At 39.4% G+C, this 16507-nt stretch overlaps 1 protein-coding gene across 2 annotated transcripts in view; it reads left to right on the forward strand.

Annotated features, from left to right (window-relative positions):
- CPQ (carboxypeptidase Q) overlaps positions 1–16507 on the forward strand; it is a 168008-nt gene that overhangs the window by 138953 nt on the left and 12548 nt on the right. The window lies entirely within an intron of this gene.

Here is a 16507-nt window from a genome sequence, read left to right on the forward strand (position 1 = left end):
GAATTGGATAAACTCTCTATTTCCCAAATTGTAAGTGGGTAACCTGTGTTCACTCTCACCTACATCACTGTTTGGAAGTGATACTACACTGTGATGCATGAAGCACTGCCCCTCAGTGTACCTGTTTTATACTGCCCACAGACTTGGGCAGACTCTTTGGATCCACTTTCTAAGCTTCTTTTTATTGCCAAAAGAATAAAAACTGCAAAGAAAAAGAGGAAGAATCAGATTTACATACTCTAGGACTTCATAGGCCAATGGTGAAAAGCCTTTGGCTTGATTGTGCACAGGTGAGGGATGTTGCACTTGACAAAGACCTTCCTACAGGATGAGGGAAAGAGAAAAACGTTTCCTTAAAAATAGACATTAAACTTAACTTCCTCACTTTAATACATAGCATTTAAGTGATTCATGATCTGAGATGTTTATCATGTGGAGAGCTCCAGTTATCTGATCAAGTGACTAACACAAATGAAATGTCTCCTGCTCACTCATGGAGCAAAAAGTTGGACAAAACTCCTGAACGCTACCCGCAGAACCAGATTTATGCATAGTATTATAAGTACTTAGATAATTTTAGTTACTCCACAGGTGCCACATTTTTGTACTTGATGAGTTCCCACTGCTCTGGACAAGTGTTGAAGCACACTGCCAAGACCAGCCACTATGGGCCTGATTTTTTTTTTTTGTGGAAATGAGTGGTAGGGGGTTTATGGTGTACACCTATGTCTTGTCTGAGTCTTGATCTCAGTAAGCCTGAGATATACCAGCACTGTTGTGTGATAATTAGCAATATTGTATTGCTTTTTCCAGGTCATTCCTCTCCTTTTAAATATCTTACTTTATCATTCCAAAAGGAAATATGGTGAATGAGTGTGTTCTTGCAGAAGTCAAATTTTCTGCAACTTGGGAGGTATTAAATTAAACCAGTATGCTAAGAGAACAATTATAATTGCTTGGCACTTAAAGAACCTACTATAAGTGCTACAGCTATTAGAACCATTTAAAATCTTGATCGCAGAAAGAACTGTGTGTATTAATCTGTAAAATAATTCATCTATGCTCTAATTTATCATTGTTCCATAAAATAGGCGTTTGAAATTAGAAATTACTCTAGAGTAATTAAACAAATTTAATATGCTGCAACTTTTTATGAAGGTGGATACCTTAAATGGCTCAGAGTTTAACATAATATCTCAGTTATATTAGCCTTTCATATGACCTTTTTCTGCTTTTAATAAAGTTAATAAGGTCTTTGAGACTAATCATTTAATGAAAGGACTAGTCTGTAAATTATGGTATGTTTTCTTATTAGTTGTGCTATTTGACTACCAGACAAGCTTGACCATACTTTACATAGAATTCTTTCCACCTTTGTTCTGCTTGGGCTGAGTCTTGTTTTGGCATATTGGAGTATTGGGCTACTTCTAATAATTAACAGGAAGCATCGGAATTGCAAGGTTTTTTGTTTCACATAGATTAGACACAGACCGTGCAAATATTCAGCTGGGATAGTACTGTGGGAGAGAAGGATGGAGTTGGGCGATTAGGCACAGTGCCTGAATGCAGATTTTACTGGTAGTTTTAAGAGGGCTTTCTCATTAGACCATGTACATTCTAATGTGAGGGCACAGGGTGGTCATGTCAAGTCAAAAATAATGTGTCATCTTTGGGGCAAAATAATTCATGATTGTAGCAAATACTTGAAAACTGCTCATTCATACTTATTTTGACAAAAATGAAGACCGCTTCTGAATGAACTTGCTGAAGTCTACTTTAACTATGAATTCCCACTCTTCAGTAATATGTTTTAAGAGTATTTTATTAGAGACTGATAGAAGTACTAAGAAGAGAAAGGTTGACACAATCAAGGGTGAATGCTGCAATTGCTAGCAGGTAGTACTAAGTGGTTTTACTTCACTCAATATTAGTGACATTTTAGTAAGAGCAAGATCACAAAAGAACTGCAGGAAGACTTGAAAGTCTAGAAATCCTACCTCACAGTGAGAAACAGGAGACCTTAAATCTCTCTCCATTTACGCAAAACTATATTAAGTGATGACTCAACTACAGCATACATATTAGGCTGGGAAGTGATTTGTCTAATTACAGTGCCTTTCTCCCTTGTTTTAAAAAATAGTCTGTTAGCAATTCAGTCTATCTGAGTCTAAACAAATTCAAAGTGGAAGAAAGCAAACACCTTCTTCCAATAAGGTTAGAGAGCTACAGAAGCACCTTGCAGACTTGGTGAATTCTCCATCGTTTTGAATGTGTAAAACAAGACTTGGCTGTCCTTCAAAAAGTAAAGGGTAATTCAATCAGGAGGAATGGGCTTGATGCAGCAGATACAAGGTGAGGTTCTTTGCCATGTGTTATTTGGAAGGTGTGATTATATGGTAATGGGTCTTGCTGGCCTTAAAAAATCTGTGAATCTGCCAGTAAATCTTACATGCATTTTCTATAATTAAATGCCTCCTTCCCCATTTAAGCCTCACCCATTTCAAACAGACTAGCTTTTTGAATGTCAAAAGCTTTTGTCTGATTTGTACAATGTTTAGGTAATCCTGATTACAATTAAAAAAATAGAACTATTGTTAACTTGCCAATCCCAGAGGAAATTTGAACCATGAAACCAAAAATATTTGCAAAACTCTATCAAACATTGCTGAACAGCTTGAATTTCTTATTTTATTTCTAGTTATTCTCTTTTCTTCAGTATCTGTGATGCAGTTTATTTGACAAAGTTTTCTTGGTGATCACAAGCTAAGAATTACAGCACATGGGTTAAGCAGCTGATATTACATAGCATTTACATTTATCTTTCAAAAAACTAGGCAAGACAGGTTTAAAATAATCTTATTTGAATATTACAATAAATTAGTTTGAAACACTGACATTCTGATTGGGTTTTGGAATCCTGGAAGAAGTAAAAATGTTCCAGTGCATTCAACACTGTACAAATATTAAACAAGCTCATTAATCTAGTAATGAAAACTTAAATTAAGGTGTTTCAAATAAAATAGTAAATTCTAATGGTTCTTGCACTTTTTGGCTAGTGGACTTCTTTCTCTTATTTTGTCACTGTTCCTTCCATGAATATCAGTAAGGTTGAATTTTTTCCTTACTTTTAGATGCTTACTCTTCTAAAAATTACATGAGGTGGATTGGTGTAAAAGACCCTGTTATAAATAGTTTTCTTCTGTAAGCACACAAAATTGCTAAATATTTCAGAAACCGTCAATAAATTTGCTCCTGCCACTCACCTTGTTAGTAAGAGAATACGCTCTGTCTCAGAAAAGAAACACTGAAAATATCTGAGAATCTCATTTGGATTTGGGGTGTGGTTGGTTTTATTCTGGCTGTGCCTCTGAGAGGCATATTAATTCTCTATTGTTTGCTGCGTAGGAAAGCTGAATTCTGTTTCTGTGGGTGGGAATATTCTTTTCATATGGAAGTATTTGCCATTTGTTGATCCTAAAATAACAAGTGTCCTACATTAACACAGAGACCTCAGTGTTAACATGCTAAATATGTAGTTTGGAAGTACAAGTTAGTTAAGCTTTATTCCTAGAACTGTCCCCTACTTCACTGAAGCTCATGCAAATAATGAAATAAATAGAAAAAAAAGGCGTGTGTGTGTGTGTGTCTAATTTGTGTTCTGTAAGGAAGTTGGAGGTGGAAAGTGTTTGCCAATGGAAAAGTGTGAAAGTTAAATGTGATTTTCTCCTTTTTTTTTTTTTTACCTTTTTAGAATTTGACTGTATGAAAAATAAGACACATTGGAAATGTTGGGAGATTTCTCACCAAATGTGTAATGATCCGGAATAGCTGTTAGAAACAACAGCAGAAATGTCTGTGGATTTGTGGATTTCATTCCTGGAAAACAAACTGTAATGGCATCAGTATTGAAAACTGAATAAAAAATAAACCTTTCAGTAGCATTCCAAGAAGACCATGCATAAGCTGCTCTTGATGGGAGGGACGCAGGTTAAAAGGATTAAGATCTGGCTTGCAGCTCTCCAAGTAGTTTCCTATATGAAGTCATATGATGAGTGTTTCTAATAGGATTCTTCAGGGCTTGGTACATCCTCAACTATTCAGAGTTTCCACTGGTGGTTTGGAATCAAGTTTAAAATTACAACAAAACACAGCTGATGTAATTGCTATTGGAATGATAAAGAATGATGAGAACAAGCTGATCATCCAGCCAGGGTGATTATGTAAGTTTGAGTCCTCTCTGTCCACATGGTTCACACTATTCTTGTACTGGAGTCCCAAAAGAAGATACAATATTTAGAAGAAAACACTTCCTTGGACCTGTTGGCTACCCGATTGCTGATGTAGCCCATCTGTTCCCTTCATTGCCACGAGGTTTCACTGGTGCCTCTTGTGCAGCAGGTCCTGCAGGTCCTGTTCTGCAGAGCTGCTACCCTGCTAGTGCACCTCCAGCCTGTACTGTTCCAGTAGGTTGTCCTGTTCCAGTATAGGACTTTGGTTTTGTCTTTGCTGAATTTTCTGAGGTCCTTGTCAGGCCACTCCTGGATTTTGAGCTCTCTGAACAGTAGCTCTGCCTTCCAGCATACACAACTGCTCCTTCCACAAATTAAATGAAGATGTGGGCCATCCCTGTCGTCTGGGTGGTTTCTGAAGATGCAAAGGGTACTGGCCTGCTATTGACCCCTGAGGGTGACACCACTCATAACCAGCCACCAGTTAGACCTCAAACTCTTGATGGCTACCCTTTGAGCCCAGTGGTCTGGTGAGTTTTCCACCCACCTTTACTCTACTACTCCAGTCCATAAAGTTCCTGGGAACTGAGGTTAGTTTGTCTGGCTTATAGGTCTCTGGATCCTTCTGCTTTTTGGTTTTTTTTAAATGGTGTCCTGGTTTCAGCTGGGATAGAGTTAACTGTCTTCCTAGTAGCTGGTACAGTGCTATGTTTTGAGTTCAGTATGAGAAGAAAGTTGATAACACTGATGTTTTTAGTTGTTGCTAAGTAGTGTTTAGACTAAAGTCAAGGATTTTTCAGCTTCTCATGCCCAGCCAGGGCACAAGAAGTTGGCACAGGACACAGCCAGGGCACCTGACCCAAAGTGGCCAACGGTGTATTCCATACCATGGGACGTCCCATCTAATATAGGAACTGGGAAGTGGGGGAGGGAATCGCCGCTCGGGGACGAGCTGGGTGTCGGTCGGCGGGTGGTGAGCGATTGCCCTGCGCATCATTTGCACATTTCAATCCTTTTATTACTACTGTTGTCATTTTATTAGTGTTATCTTTATCATTATTAGTTTCTTCTTTTCTGTTCTATTAAACCGTTCTTATCTCAACCCAGGAGTTTTACTTCTTTTTTCCCGATTTTCTCCCCCATCCCACTGGATGGGGGGGGAGTGAGTGAGCAGCTGCGTGGTGCTTAGTTGCTGGCTGGGGTTAAACCACGACAAATGGGCATAACATTTGCCTTTTTTCAGTCATTGGGGACTTCCCCTGATTGCCACTTTTCCGAGATGATAGAAAGCAACCTCTCAGTGGCATTGGCCGGCTCCCTCATGAAGCCCATCCAATACCATTTATTTGTATTTGCCCCATTTACTTAAACAATGCCTAATTTCATCTTCCTATACCATAAGTAGTACCTATTCCCCCTTGTCCCCAACTCTGCTGCCAGGCAGAGACCTGAGAGTTACTTTAAAGTTTAAACCACTGCAATTACTTTCTTATTATTCTTCTGTTACTCATTATAGCCAATATAGCAAATAATATAGCACTTCCACAGCATTTTTTTCCCAAGCAATCTAAAAGTTTTATGTGGAAAGGAGGCTGTAAAAACATCTTGACTGGCTGTGTGGGCACATTGGAGGTTTGAACCAAGTATGTTTTTGATCCAGGATCAGAAAGCTTTTCAGTGACAGAGCTTTAGATATTACTCAGAAAACTTGTCCCTTCCTTAAGCAGCAAACACATCATGCTTTCATTTGCAGGTGACATTTTAGGTGTAAATGTCTGAGGCTTCTGAAGAATGCTTTTGATAGTAGACCTAGCTGAACAAATACAAAGCTCAGGAATCATTTATAGAGACATCTTCCTTAAAGGAGCAAGTTCAAAATTATTTCAGTGGCAGTCCCTCCAGGACATTGTTAACATTTATGAACTTCAGAATGGGAACTTTCTAACTGTTTGTCTTCAAAAATGATTCGACAGATTTGGTCTACAGTGCTACTGAATTTCAGAAGAGCAGAATTTATTGAGCACCAATTTTTTTTCCTGGATATCTCCCTTTCCAGTGACATTATACGTGTTTTCATGCAACAATTCCTGTCAATTCAGTCATGGAATAGACCACAGAAAAACACTTAAGTGTTTTTAGAACACTTAAGTGTCAGGAACTGAATATACATTTGTATTTTGTAGTGGCAAATCCTCAAGAAAGGATTGTGGGCTGTGTAGGAATGCAAGAGAGAAGGTACAAGGATACTGTTCTGGCTCTGGCATCAGCTGCTATTATCACTGAACAATATATGCTTCCTCAGGTTCCCTAATGATAACAGTTACCAGAGGTGTGCTGAGGAGCTATTTTTGTCTGTAAGGTACAATAAAGAGGAAAGTGTCTTCAATACCTTCCTAATTAAGCTGGTCCATCTTCTGCTGGAATCGTCAGACCTTGCATTTATTTAGCACAAGAGCAGCTTTACCTGATCAAATGTTGTGGATGTGTGTAAATTAAATAGCAGCGTACATGGAAAAAACTTCCTACAAATGTATTCTGGGGACATGTAAACAAATCTGTCTGCAAGAACAAAGCATGCACCTCAACATGAGCAGCAGTTTATTCAAATTCTCCATCCGAAGAGCCAGAAAACCTTATTAAGAATTATTACCCATCAGGGCCAGTCTGTCCACAGCTCTCAACTGTTTGCAGGGCCCATGACAGAGTGCTGTCTCAATCACCATGTAAGGCTTGGAAATCCACCAAAGAAAATGGGCACTTTTCCTGTTGCTTAGCTGGCTAAACTGGATTTTAAAACAGTTCAGTTCTATTAACTATATGAAACCTGAGCAATGACCTTCTGGGACAGCGGAATTTTTGTAGTTGTTGCTGCTGTTTTTAAAAAAAGCTAAAGTAAAGAAATAGCTGAAAGCAGGGATTTTCAGACTCTGGTCTCCAGACTCCTGGGGGATTGTGGATTACTCCTAAAAATGTACGACTTCATCTGCTACTAAGAAGAGAGCAAGTTTGTTGTCAGTGGTCTTGATTATCCATCTGTTGTCAGTTGGGATCATCCATGTGCTTGAAAATGTTTATGGGTTTTAAAATTGGAAGCAGTTGAAAACCGTTAATGTGGCATTGTGGAGGGGAAAGAAGTTGAGCAGCTTGGCTTCTCAAAGGGTAGATTCTCCATCCTTACAAGCTGAGACATGAGGGTTTAGAGTACTGGCATTTTACAGCTATCCCAAATTCCCTTGGGGATGTGTAACATACAAACACGTCACCAGCTGGAAGCTACTGGAAGTAACTTACAAAAGTAAATTAGAATACGATACAGAAAAACTAAAATTATCTGACGACAGAGGTTATTGTGAAGAATCCTAAAGTAAAGTGGTTTTACCTAAACAAGGGTTGTCTGGATTGCCTGCCTGCTTCCCTCCCTCCCCAAATCCAAACCCACAGCAACAACAACCAAAGAACAGTGGAAGGTGCTGGGAGCAGGCTGAGAAACATCAGTGCTCAGTTGCTCATCTCTGAGCACCAGTGAAGTCACAGAAGTGATTTTCAAAAATTTTTATGACTTGTACTCCATAAACTTCTAGAAGAAAGACTTTTAGAACAGTTTTCCACACACACGTGCATTGCAGTTCATGTGAAACACTTAGGAGTGGGACATTTTTCTGGTGTAAAGTTCTTATTTCTAGACTGTTTGTAAAATGCAACAATGTTACTCCAGAAGTTTGATGTCTAGTTTAATGCAGCATGGAAAGTTCACTTGGAGTAGTGATCCTGAATTTCCCTCTGCCTCGCAGGCCAAACTTGGCTGTAGCCATGGGTCAAGTCAAGTGCCAGAGAAAGAAGATCTGTAGTCTATTAAGGAGCTAATTCAGAAATGCATACAAACAGATGAGATTTCAAAGAACCACAGAGCTGGCAAGAAGGTCTCTAGAGAGCCTCTAAACATCCTCCATTCCAACACAGTCTCGCCAATGCCTGTGTCATTTCTTTCACGTTTGTTTATGCTGTTCTTGAAGACTTACTATAATGGAAACATTATAGACCAGCTGGTACGTCCCAGTTCTATTCTAAGTGCTTAGGGAGGTTTTTCTGGTATCTAGCCTAAGTTTTGCCTGCTGCAATTTAAGTGCATTAGCTCTCTTTTCTTTCCATTATGAACCCAGAGACATGGTTATTTCTTTCATCTTGCAGCAGGTTTTTATGTGAAGTTGATTTTTTCCTTTCTTGGTGTAGTAGTTTATACTTGCCCCTTCTGATCTTCATCCTGGATTTTTTTTCAAGTGTCTCGTTAGTGAAGATCACGTAACAAATTCTCATCATGCTCTCAGTGTCCCTGCTATACTTCCCTGGTTAGTGTCATCTCTTAGCGTAGGAAGACTCTGCTCCATTGTTTTTGTCTATAATGAAAATACCAAATAGCCTCAGACCCCTATGGTGCCCCACTCTGTATCTCCTTCCATGTTTTACTCCCTGAGTACACTGACCATCCAGTTTGGATCAACCTTGTAATATACAACATTTTCTTTGTCTCTTCTGGTGTCCTTAGTGATTAACATAACTTTGAACTTTTATACATTGTTTATAGGATCAGAAAGTTAGTTCAAAGGGAGCCATCGTGAGGACATAGACTGAGGTGCTGCACCATACTATGTTCTGGTAGCATCTGGACATCACAGTGCTTTTGTGTCTGACATTAAAAACATTGATCCTAGGTGTATGTTTTGGGGTTTCTTCAGAGTTAGAATGCATTGCAGAACCAGTTTCTGTAGGTAGATTAGCTCTTTAAGTCTTAAGGAAAGAAAGAAACGTTGATGTGTATAAACAAGATCTATTTTGATGAGATTAGAATGGAAAATAACAGAATGGTGAGTTCCACTAAGAATAAACATTTAGTTAAAATTTAGAGCAATGGTAGAAACTAGTTTTTTAAGGTTTTTATTTCACATATGTAGTAAGTCAAGAAAATGTGCATAACTGGGCTATTTGGGTTTACTGTTTTATTTCACTTTGTGAGAAAAGTTTGGGGTGCCTTTTATTTTCATTTGAGTTGGGAAAAGAGAAAAGCAGAATTGTGTCATTTGCTACAAAATGAAAAACCCAGCTTTCCCCAGCTCTGCCTTTCCTTGTCTGCCTGTCTTAAGGATTCCATGAAACTGCAGTTCTTTGCATCATGTATTACTGCAGCAAGGTAATATGGGTTACAAATTATTAGTTTAATCAAAGCAAACCAGTCTTTATACTGTACAAGCTACTCTCTGGAATTTGATGCAGACACAAAGGAGGCTGGTTCCAGGTTTTATCAGATTGTCCTGTCATGACTTAAGGTGGAAGCCACCAACAAAACTATCATCATCTCTGGAAAGAAAAAAGAAAATACATGAGAGACATATAGGAACAGCACAGAAAAGATGAATAGTTATCCTCTGTAATATTACATTATAGATAGTGCTCTATTATATTATAGAGAATAACAATTCACCTTTTATAATCTAAACAGAGGATCAGAGCATCAACACTAACCAGAAAACAGACTTAAGACAAAAAGTCACACTTCTCTGGACAATGGATAATTGAATGGAGGAAATCAGTACCATAAGACATTTTGGAGACCAGAATCAAACGTGAATTTAAAAAGGACGGACTACTGCATGGGAGAAAGGTCCAGCAAAGTCTGTCCAACACAGTGATATGAGTGCAAGTTCCTACTCAGAAAATCCTTAATCTGCTGATGGCTGGACAGGTATACTGAAGGAGGAAACCCTATTTCTCCCATTCTTTCTCACAATGTTGGCTGCTACCAGAGAGCGGGTAGCAGGCTGGCTGAACCTTTGGGGTTTTTCCCAGTTCATCTGGTTTTATGTTCTAAGTAGTGCTAGTCTGCGTATAGTCTAAATAGTGTTAAATAATCCAGGTACTCTTTACAGTCAGTGGCCTTTTAGATGCAGGAATGTTCTGTGTGTTATTTGAAGTGTTAGATGTAAATTATGATGCAGTCTTTCCTTTGAGCCTTTGTCTCTGTATAATTTAAATCCAAGGCCCTCGTCCTGCAGCCCGGTGCCTGCAGCTTCCCGCTGCAGCACTTGGCCTGAGCTGAAAGGCAGTGTAACACAGACGGGAAGGGAAAGAAAGGGGAGAGGGAAGGTGAAGTGGCTGGGGTAGAGCTGTGTAGAGTCTTAGGCTTTCAGCTTTCTAGGCTAGCTACTCTCAAATGAAATCATCTTTTAGTTGCTTTCCAGATTTAGGCCAGACATAATCAGGAAATATTAATGGTACCAACGATTGTTATTGACGCCTTGTGTATTACTTCTGTTCTGTGCTTTAAAAATGACAACTGAATCTGCAAGCAGATGAGATGTTGCAGCAGCAGCCCTTTGCTTCCAAATTACAGAGACCCCGAAATAAGCTGAATGGGTTTGAAATAAAAAAAAAAAAAGTTATAAAGTATTTTTTCATTTGTATTTCAGAGCAGAATTAAGGCCCCGTGTACATGCTACAAATATCACCAAAAGAAGTCTTTAGAAAAACACTGCTGAAGGCTGGGCAGTTGTTGTTGTTCTTGCACTCAGGCTTTAACCAGTGCATCTCGCAGACTGACCTGGGCCTTTGCATTAATAGTAACCCCTGGAGAAACAGGCAGCAGTCTTGTAGGCTGCAGTTTGCCTCTACACAGTCTATACTGGTTTGGGGCAAGACATAGTGCATTCTCATTTTGTTGTCTCTGTTCACAGCCTGTACACAGAAAGCTGCAGAAATAGATGGCCACTAATAGCTAAAATCCCTAGTTTTGGCAAAGCCTAGGTTAATTCTTGGGGTGTTTTCTTCCCCATGCAAAAGGGTGAGGGAGGTTCCTAAGCTGTTTGCATAGAACTGCCACTGCCAGCCTTGAAAATTGTTATTAGGTCTCCAGCCACCATTAGTCTCAAGCTTGTAACTGCCAGCAGCCTGGAGATCGGGTCTGACAGGGCGGCTCTCACTCTCTCGCTGTGCTGAAGTGTGAGAACCACAGGCTGAACGTGTCAGGGCTTCAACACTCCGCTGCAGCAGCTTGTTTTCTTGGCCTGAACAATTTTAGCCCTTCTAAGTTCTAGCTAAGAAACAGATTTCATTGTGCAGCTAATTGACGAGTTTTAGATATCTTAATCTTGAAAACATCCCAAATTATACACTTCTTTAATTTTAAATCCCTAAGATGTACTAAATGGGAAGCATTGAGGAAATTTAATTAGACTGCCTGCCTCTTCCTTTAGTTCCCAAGTACTATGGGTACTTTTTTTGTCCACCAGAACCTGCTGGCTAGATTTTGGGGCAGATGTTCATGTGCAGTCATGATTAAAAGCACGTGCATTGGATGCTGTTGAAGCCTCTAAGCATTCTGCATTTATGTCTTTTGTTTCAGGATGCTTGGGGAAAAGAAGGGATCGTCACACAGTTAAAAATGTCATCTGCTTGCTTTCTTCTTTTCCATGCAGCTCCTCTCTTTCAGTCAGACAAGTAGCTGCCAGGAAATCTATTAATGGTAAAATGATTTTGATACATGGTGCAATGTTTTTGAGAACATTATCTTGTTATCTTTAAAAACTTTTTCACTCAGTATACTCGACCTAGTGACAATTTCATTTCACTATCCCTTGGCCCAAGTAATGACTTCAGGTTTCTAATTAGAGAGCAAGAGGGAAGGGACTGCAGGTGGTCCCTGGGGCCTGAGCTAAGATTGCTAAGAAACACTCCTGTAATAATTTAACAGGCATGAGAGCTCCTGCCTGCCGAGCCAGCTTGGTCGGTCCTCCCCAGCCAGCCATGTTTTGGCTTCACCTCCCTGAGCTGTGCGAGTCGTGGTTTGGGCCCCTCTCTCAGCCCTCCTTATGGCTTACCTGGGCAAAACCAGCTGCCTCCCTCTTTTAGGTGTAGAGCATCCTTTCAGCGGCAAATTAATCAAGCAATATTGAATAAATGTTCCCGTCGTGGATAGTGTTATTCCATGCCTTTTGCTGCTTTTCGCTGGCCGTTCTCTTTCTTCTTGGCTTGCAGTACATTTTAAATTCATTGAGACAGGAAAAAGTGTGATTGCTCTTCCACTGTTTCAAGAAGAGGATATTTGGCTGCTCCATTCACTGAAATAGATAGCTGTAAAGGCACTCTGGGTGCCTCATCTAATTCCAGATAAGCCTTGAGCTCTCAATACACAGCACAAGACAGAATCTAATTATTGAAGTAATTATTATTGCCTTCTCTGCTATACCGTGTTTTTCCAAACCCAGAGCCACCTTTGGAGTCACAGCTGTGAACCCTGCTGGCAGCAGTGGGACGTGATGGCAGTCTGTCAGCCTGGGAACAATTTGACTGTACTTACCTGGAATGAGTTACTTATTTAAAGTCTCACTTGTCTATTTTTTGACCCTGAAAAGAATACGTGATGGGGGAAAGTTTTCCCTTCTTCACTCAATGCATTCTGATTTCAATGGCTGCATTTCTGAAAAGGTGGTGCTTTTTTTTTCACCTCTTCTGAGGAATCTAATACTAGCTAAGGCTACGGTTGGGCTACCCAGGACTAATGAGACCTGCCGGTTTTTCTTCTTCTGTGTCAGTCTTTGTAGGGGTAGGAAGTGGAAACTATTCAATCAATAATCATGCAACACTATTTTGCAACAATGGATCTTAAAGAGACAAAAATCATCCTCTTTTTCTTTTGTTACTATCAAATGCCTGTGAGCTTTAAAGTGAGGATGTAAAAGTGAAATAAATATTGGCCAGAGTGTAAAAATTTTTCATTCAGATATTATTTTTAGGTAAGACCTGTAATTCCAGTTTGACTGAGTAGTCATTGCAGTCCTTTGAGTTTATACCATGCCATTCTATTTAGCAAGTGCACATTTGGCTCATGAAAGGTTTTAAATTATGTGTGGGTTGGTGTATGTGTATGTATATGTATATGTATATGTTTGCTGTGTAAAAAAAGTCTTCAATTTGTGTATTTGAAAGGAACCAATGGTCATATCTACTCTTTTCCAATGAAACCTGAGTATTTTGAACTTTTTGATAGACTGTAAGGTTTATCTATATTCTCAGACTTCTCTTAATGATGAACATAGTATAGGAAACATTTTAATTGATTTGAGAAGTGTGTATTGGTGAAGTAATTAAAAGGAAGGCAGGTTGATGAGGGTGGATATCTAATCCATCTAATCTGGGTTTAATGCCCTGAGTGCCTGTCGAATGGGATTCTGATTATGAAAACTTGCATTTGGGGAGCATATCTTTCTCCTACAAAAGGTAAGCATAGCAATGCAGAGATTAAGATTTTTTTTTTAAGAAATGTATTAAATTCTATCTTCTCTATATTAAAATAATTATAATCATTTGGTAATAATCTTGCTCTAGGCTGCTAACAATCATCATCACTGGCTCTTTTTCCCCTTTGCATTAGTCTATAGGTGGTGTTTGAATGTAGCACCATAAACAGCTTTACAAGAGAGTGCTTGCACTTGATTTCTTTGACTAAATCCAAATCAAAATGGCTTCAATTTATACAGCTGTAAACACTGCTCTAAGTTTTAGCGTGGGCACAATATATCAGAAGGATGGTAGAATCATAGAATCATTTAGACTGGAAAATACCTTTAAGATCATCAAGTCCAACTGTCAGCAATGCCCACTAAACCATGTCCTGAAGTGCCTTGTTGATGCACTTTTTTAATACCTCCAGGGATGGTGACTCAACCCTTTCCCTGGGCAGCCTGTCCCAATGCCTGACAACCCTTAGTAAGGAGAGTTTCAACTAATAGAGGTTTGTTTACTTTGTGTTGCGTAGAGTCTGGTCACTGTTATCAAATTATCCACGTTTGTTGCATCAGACATAGAACGTTGTGCCATTTGTAGCTGCTCATGAAATTTCTGTAAAAGCTGCACTGAGAAACACGAGCATATAATTTAAAATGAGGCCTTGGGCATTTTTATTCCCAAATGGTGAAAAATATGTATTGGTCCTTGATTTGCGCAGAAATTGTGATTGCGATGGAGATAGTCAGGTGGCATCTGGAGGAGAATTTTCAAAGCTACAATCACAGCTTGGCATTCAGGGCAGCTGGATGTGCTGGTGCCTTGTTCTGCTTCTGTAAAGTTTCACCCAACCAGTCTTTGTTTTCCATGTTTTAAATGGGGCCTTCACCCATATAGATTTAATTTGAATGAAAACAAAACCCTCTCAAATTTGTAAGAAAACAGCATGTTCTGTGCATGGTAATACAGAGAATGCAGTAAGCCTATCTTTAAGGCAAATGCTATTTGCGCTTACTGGTAGGACTGAGGCTCTGTTGCTGAAAGCAAACAGGTTAACCTTTCCACTTAGAATTAATTGTCAGTTTCTCTTAGTGTTCTTTCTAAGCTTATATGACTTCTGTTTCACTCTTAATATATTTGCATTTTGACAAGTTACTGTGTACGCACTGTGGTAAAACAGCTATCACAGCAACTCAAATTTACAGGTTGGAAGAATCATGCTAGTTAGGGACATTGCTTTATTTACTCTCTCTTCTTCTAGGATTAGTTCTGTTCTGTGGATTAGCCAGGGCCTACATCCAGTTAGTGCTACACTGCAGAGTCAGAGCAGGTGTGAGGAATTTCTGTCCTTCCCTCCCTCAAAGGACAGAAATCCTTTAATTTCCCCTTTTCTTTTCCAAATGGGGCCCCATGTAATTTCATGAAACATTAAAACAGAGAAAGATTTTGAGATCGTGGACAACAGTGTTGCAGCAGGTGTCCTCACTGTACCTTAATTCTTTTTTTTCTTTTTTTTTTGTTAAAGTATCTTGTTTCTTTGCAGCTTTGCTGACAAAAATATGCAATTTGTTGCTTAAGAACATTGACTCATTAGAATTGCTTATTTCCCTTCTGCTGCTTTGTGTTCACAGCCTGTGGGACAACGTGATCTGTAGACCAGAATGGGGAGGATTACTACAGCTTTGTTTCAGAAATGACTCAAAACTCCCAGATCTGAACAGCCCTGAACTTTGCAATAAGATCAGATCTGAACTTTGTTTCAAGTACCTCTCTGTTTTTCTATTCATAATGAACTAGCTAAATATATACTAGATCAAATGAAAGAGGAATTTCATCACCAATACCTGGAGAATCTAACTTTTATTAGGAAGTAACTTACATTGGTTTAAAACTCAAGTATGCATTAATCAAAGTAACGACAGATATTTTGAAGGATACTTTATTGTTGTAGCCATAGTATTCTTCCAGCCTTGTCTAATGGTCCTACATCTAAAATCTACCATGACCTTGAAGAGTTTTATAGTCTCCATGGGGTATGACAGAAAAGAGACAGTAAAAACCCTTGCTTGTCTTGGTGTAGTTGTATAAATGCAGTTGCTGTTTATGTGATATAAAACATAACAGACTTGCAGTGTGCTTAAGTTGTGTTTTACTTAAAGTAGGGTGACCATTTGTTTTTTTCATAACTAGTTAAGCACCAGAGTGGTCATTAACAGGCTTTGTTCACCATCTGGGCAGAAGAGAGCTCTGCTTAGTTGGGTCCCATGAATGTTGGCATTTCTAGGAGTTGGCTGCTTGCTGGGGAGGGCCCTACAGGTACTTTGTGGTTAAACATCCAGTTGTGATCATATCTAGGAGGGGAGGTTAGAGCTTGCAGGGAACTTCAGTGGAATCTTGCATGTTTCCTCTCAATCTCCAGCATCCTCTGGGAAAGCAGACCTAAAGGCTTGTATTAAATTGGATTGCGAGTTTGGCTTAGGAAATAGCTCCTTCGATTGTAAAATACAGGGAAGCTTCCTGAATGGATTGAAAATGTAAATGAGTGCAAACAGTTACTGCAAACAGAAATGCTGCTCAAACACCCACTAAGTGGGTCATTTTCATGGCTCCCGCTCCCCACATCCGAACTTCAAACCATCCAGGGGGTGCCTGTTTCCACTGAATTTCTGGGGTGGTTTGGAAGCTGTTGGCACAGGGTGGAGCAATGGTCTACCCCTGGGCTTTAGAGGAAAGCTCTTTGGCTAGTGGAGGACGGTGAAGAAAGCACTTCAATATGCTGGGTTTCTAAGCAGGTTTATAACATCAGCTACATGGTGCAGTTATACAGAGAGTATAGAGACAAACAGAAATACATTTGATTAGGAAAGATGGTTTACATGGGTCCCAGTCTTCACTTGACCCTCGTGTGTGACATTTAAAGCTTGATGGCATTAAAATAAATCACATGCTCAAACTTTAACTGCTTTGCTGAGCTGAGGCATAAACAAAAACATGAAAAAGAATTC

This window comes from Buteo buteo, chromosome 3, assembly GCF_964188355.1.
Source record: "Buteo buteo chromosome 3, bButBut1.hap1.1, whole genome shotgun sequence".
Classification (NCBI taxonomy): Eukaryota; Metazoa; Chordata; class Aves; order Accipitriformes; family Accipitridae; genus Buteo; species Buteo buteo.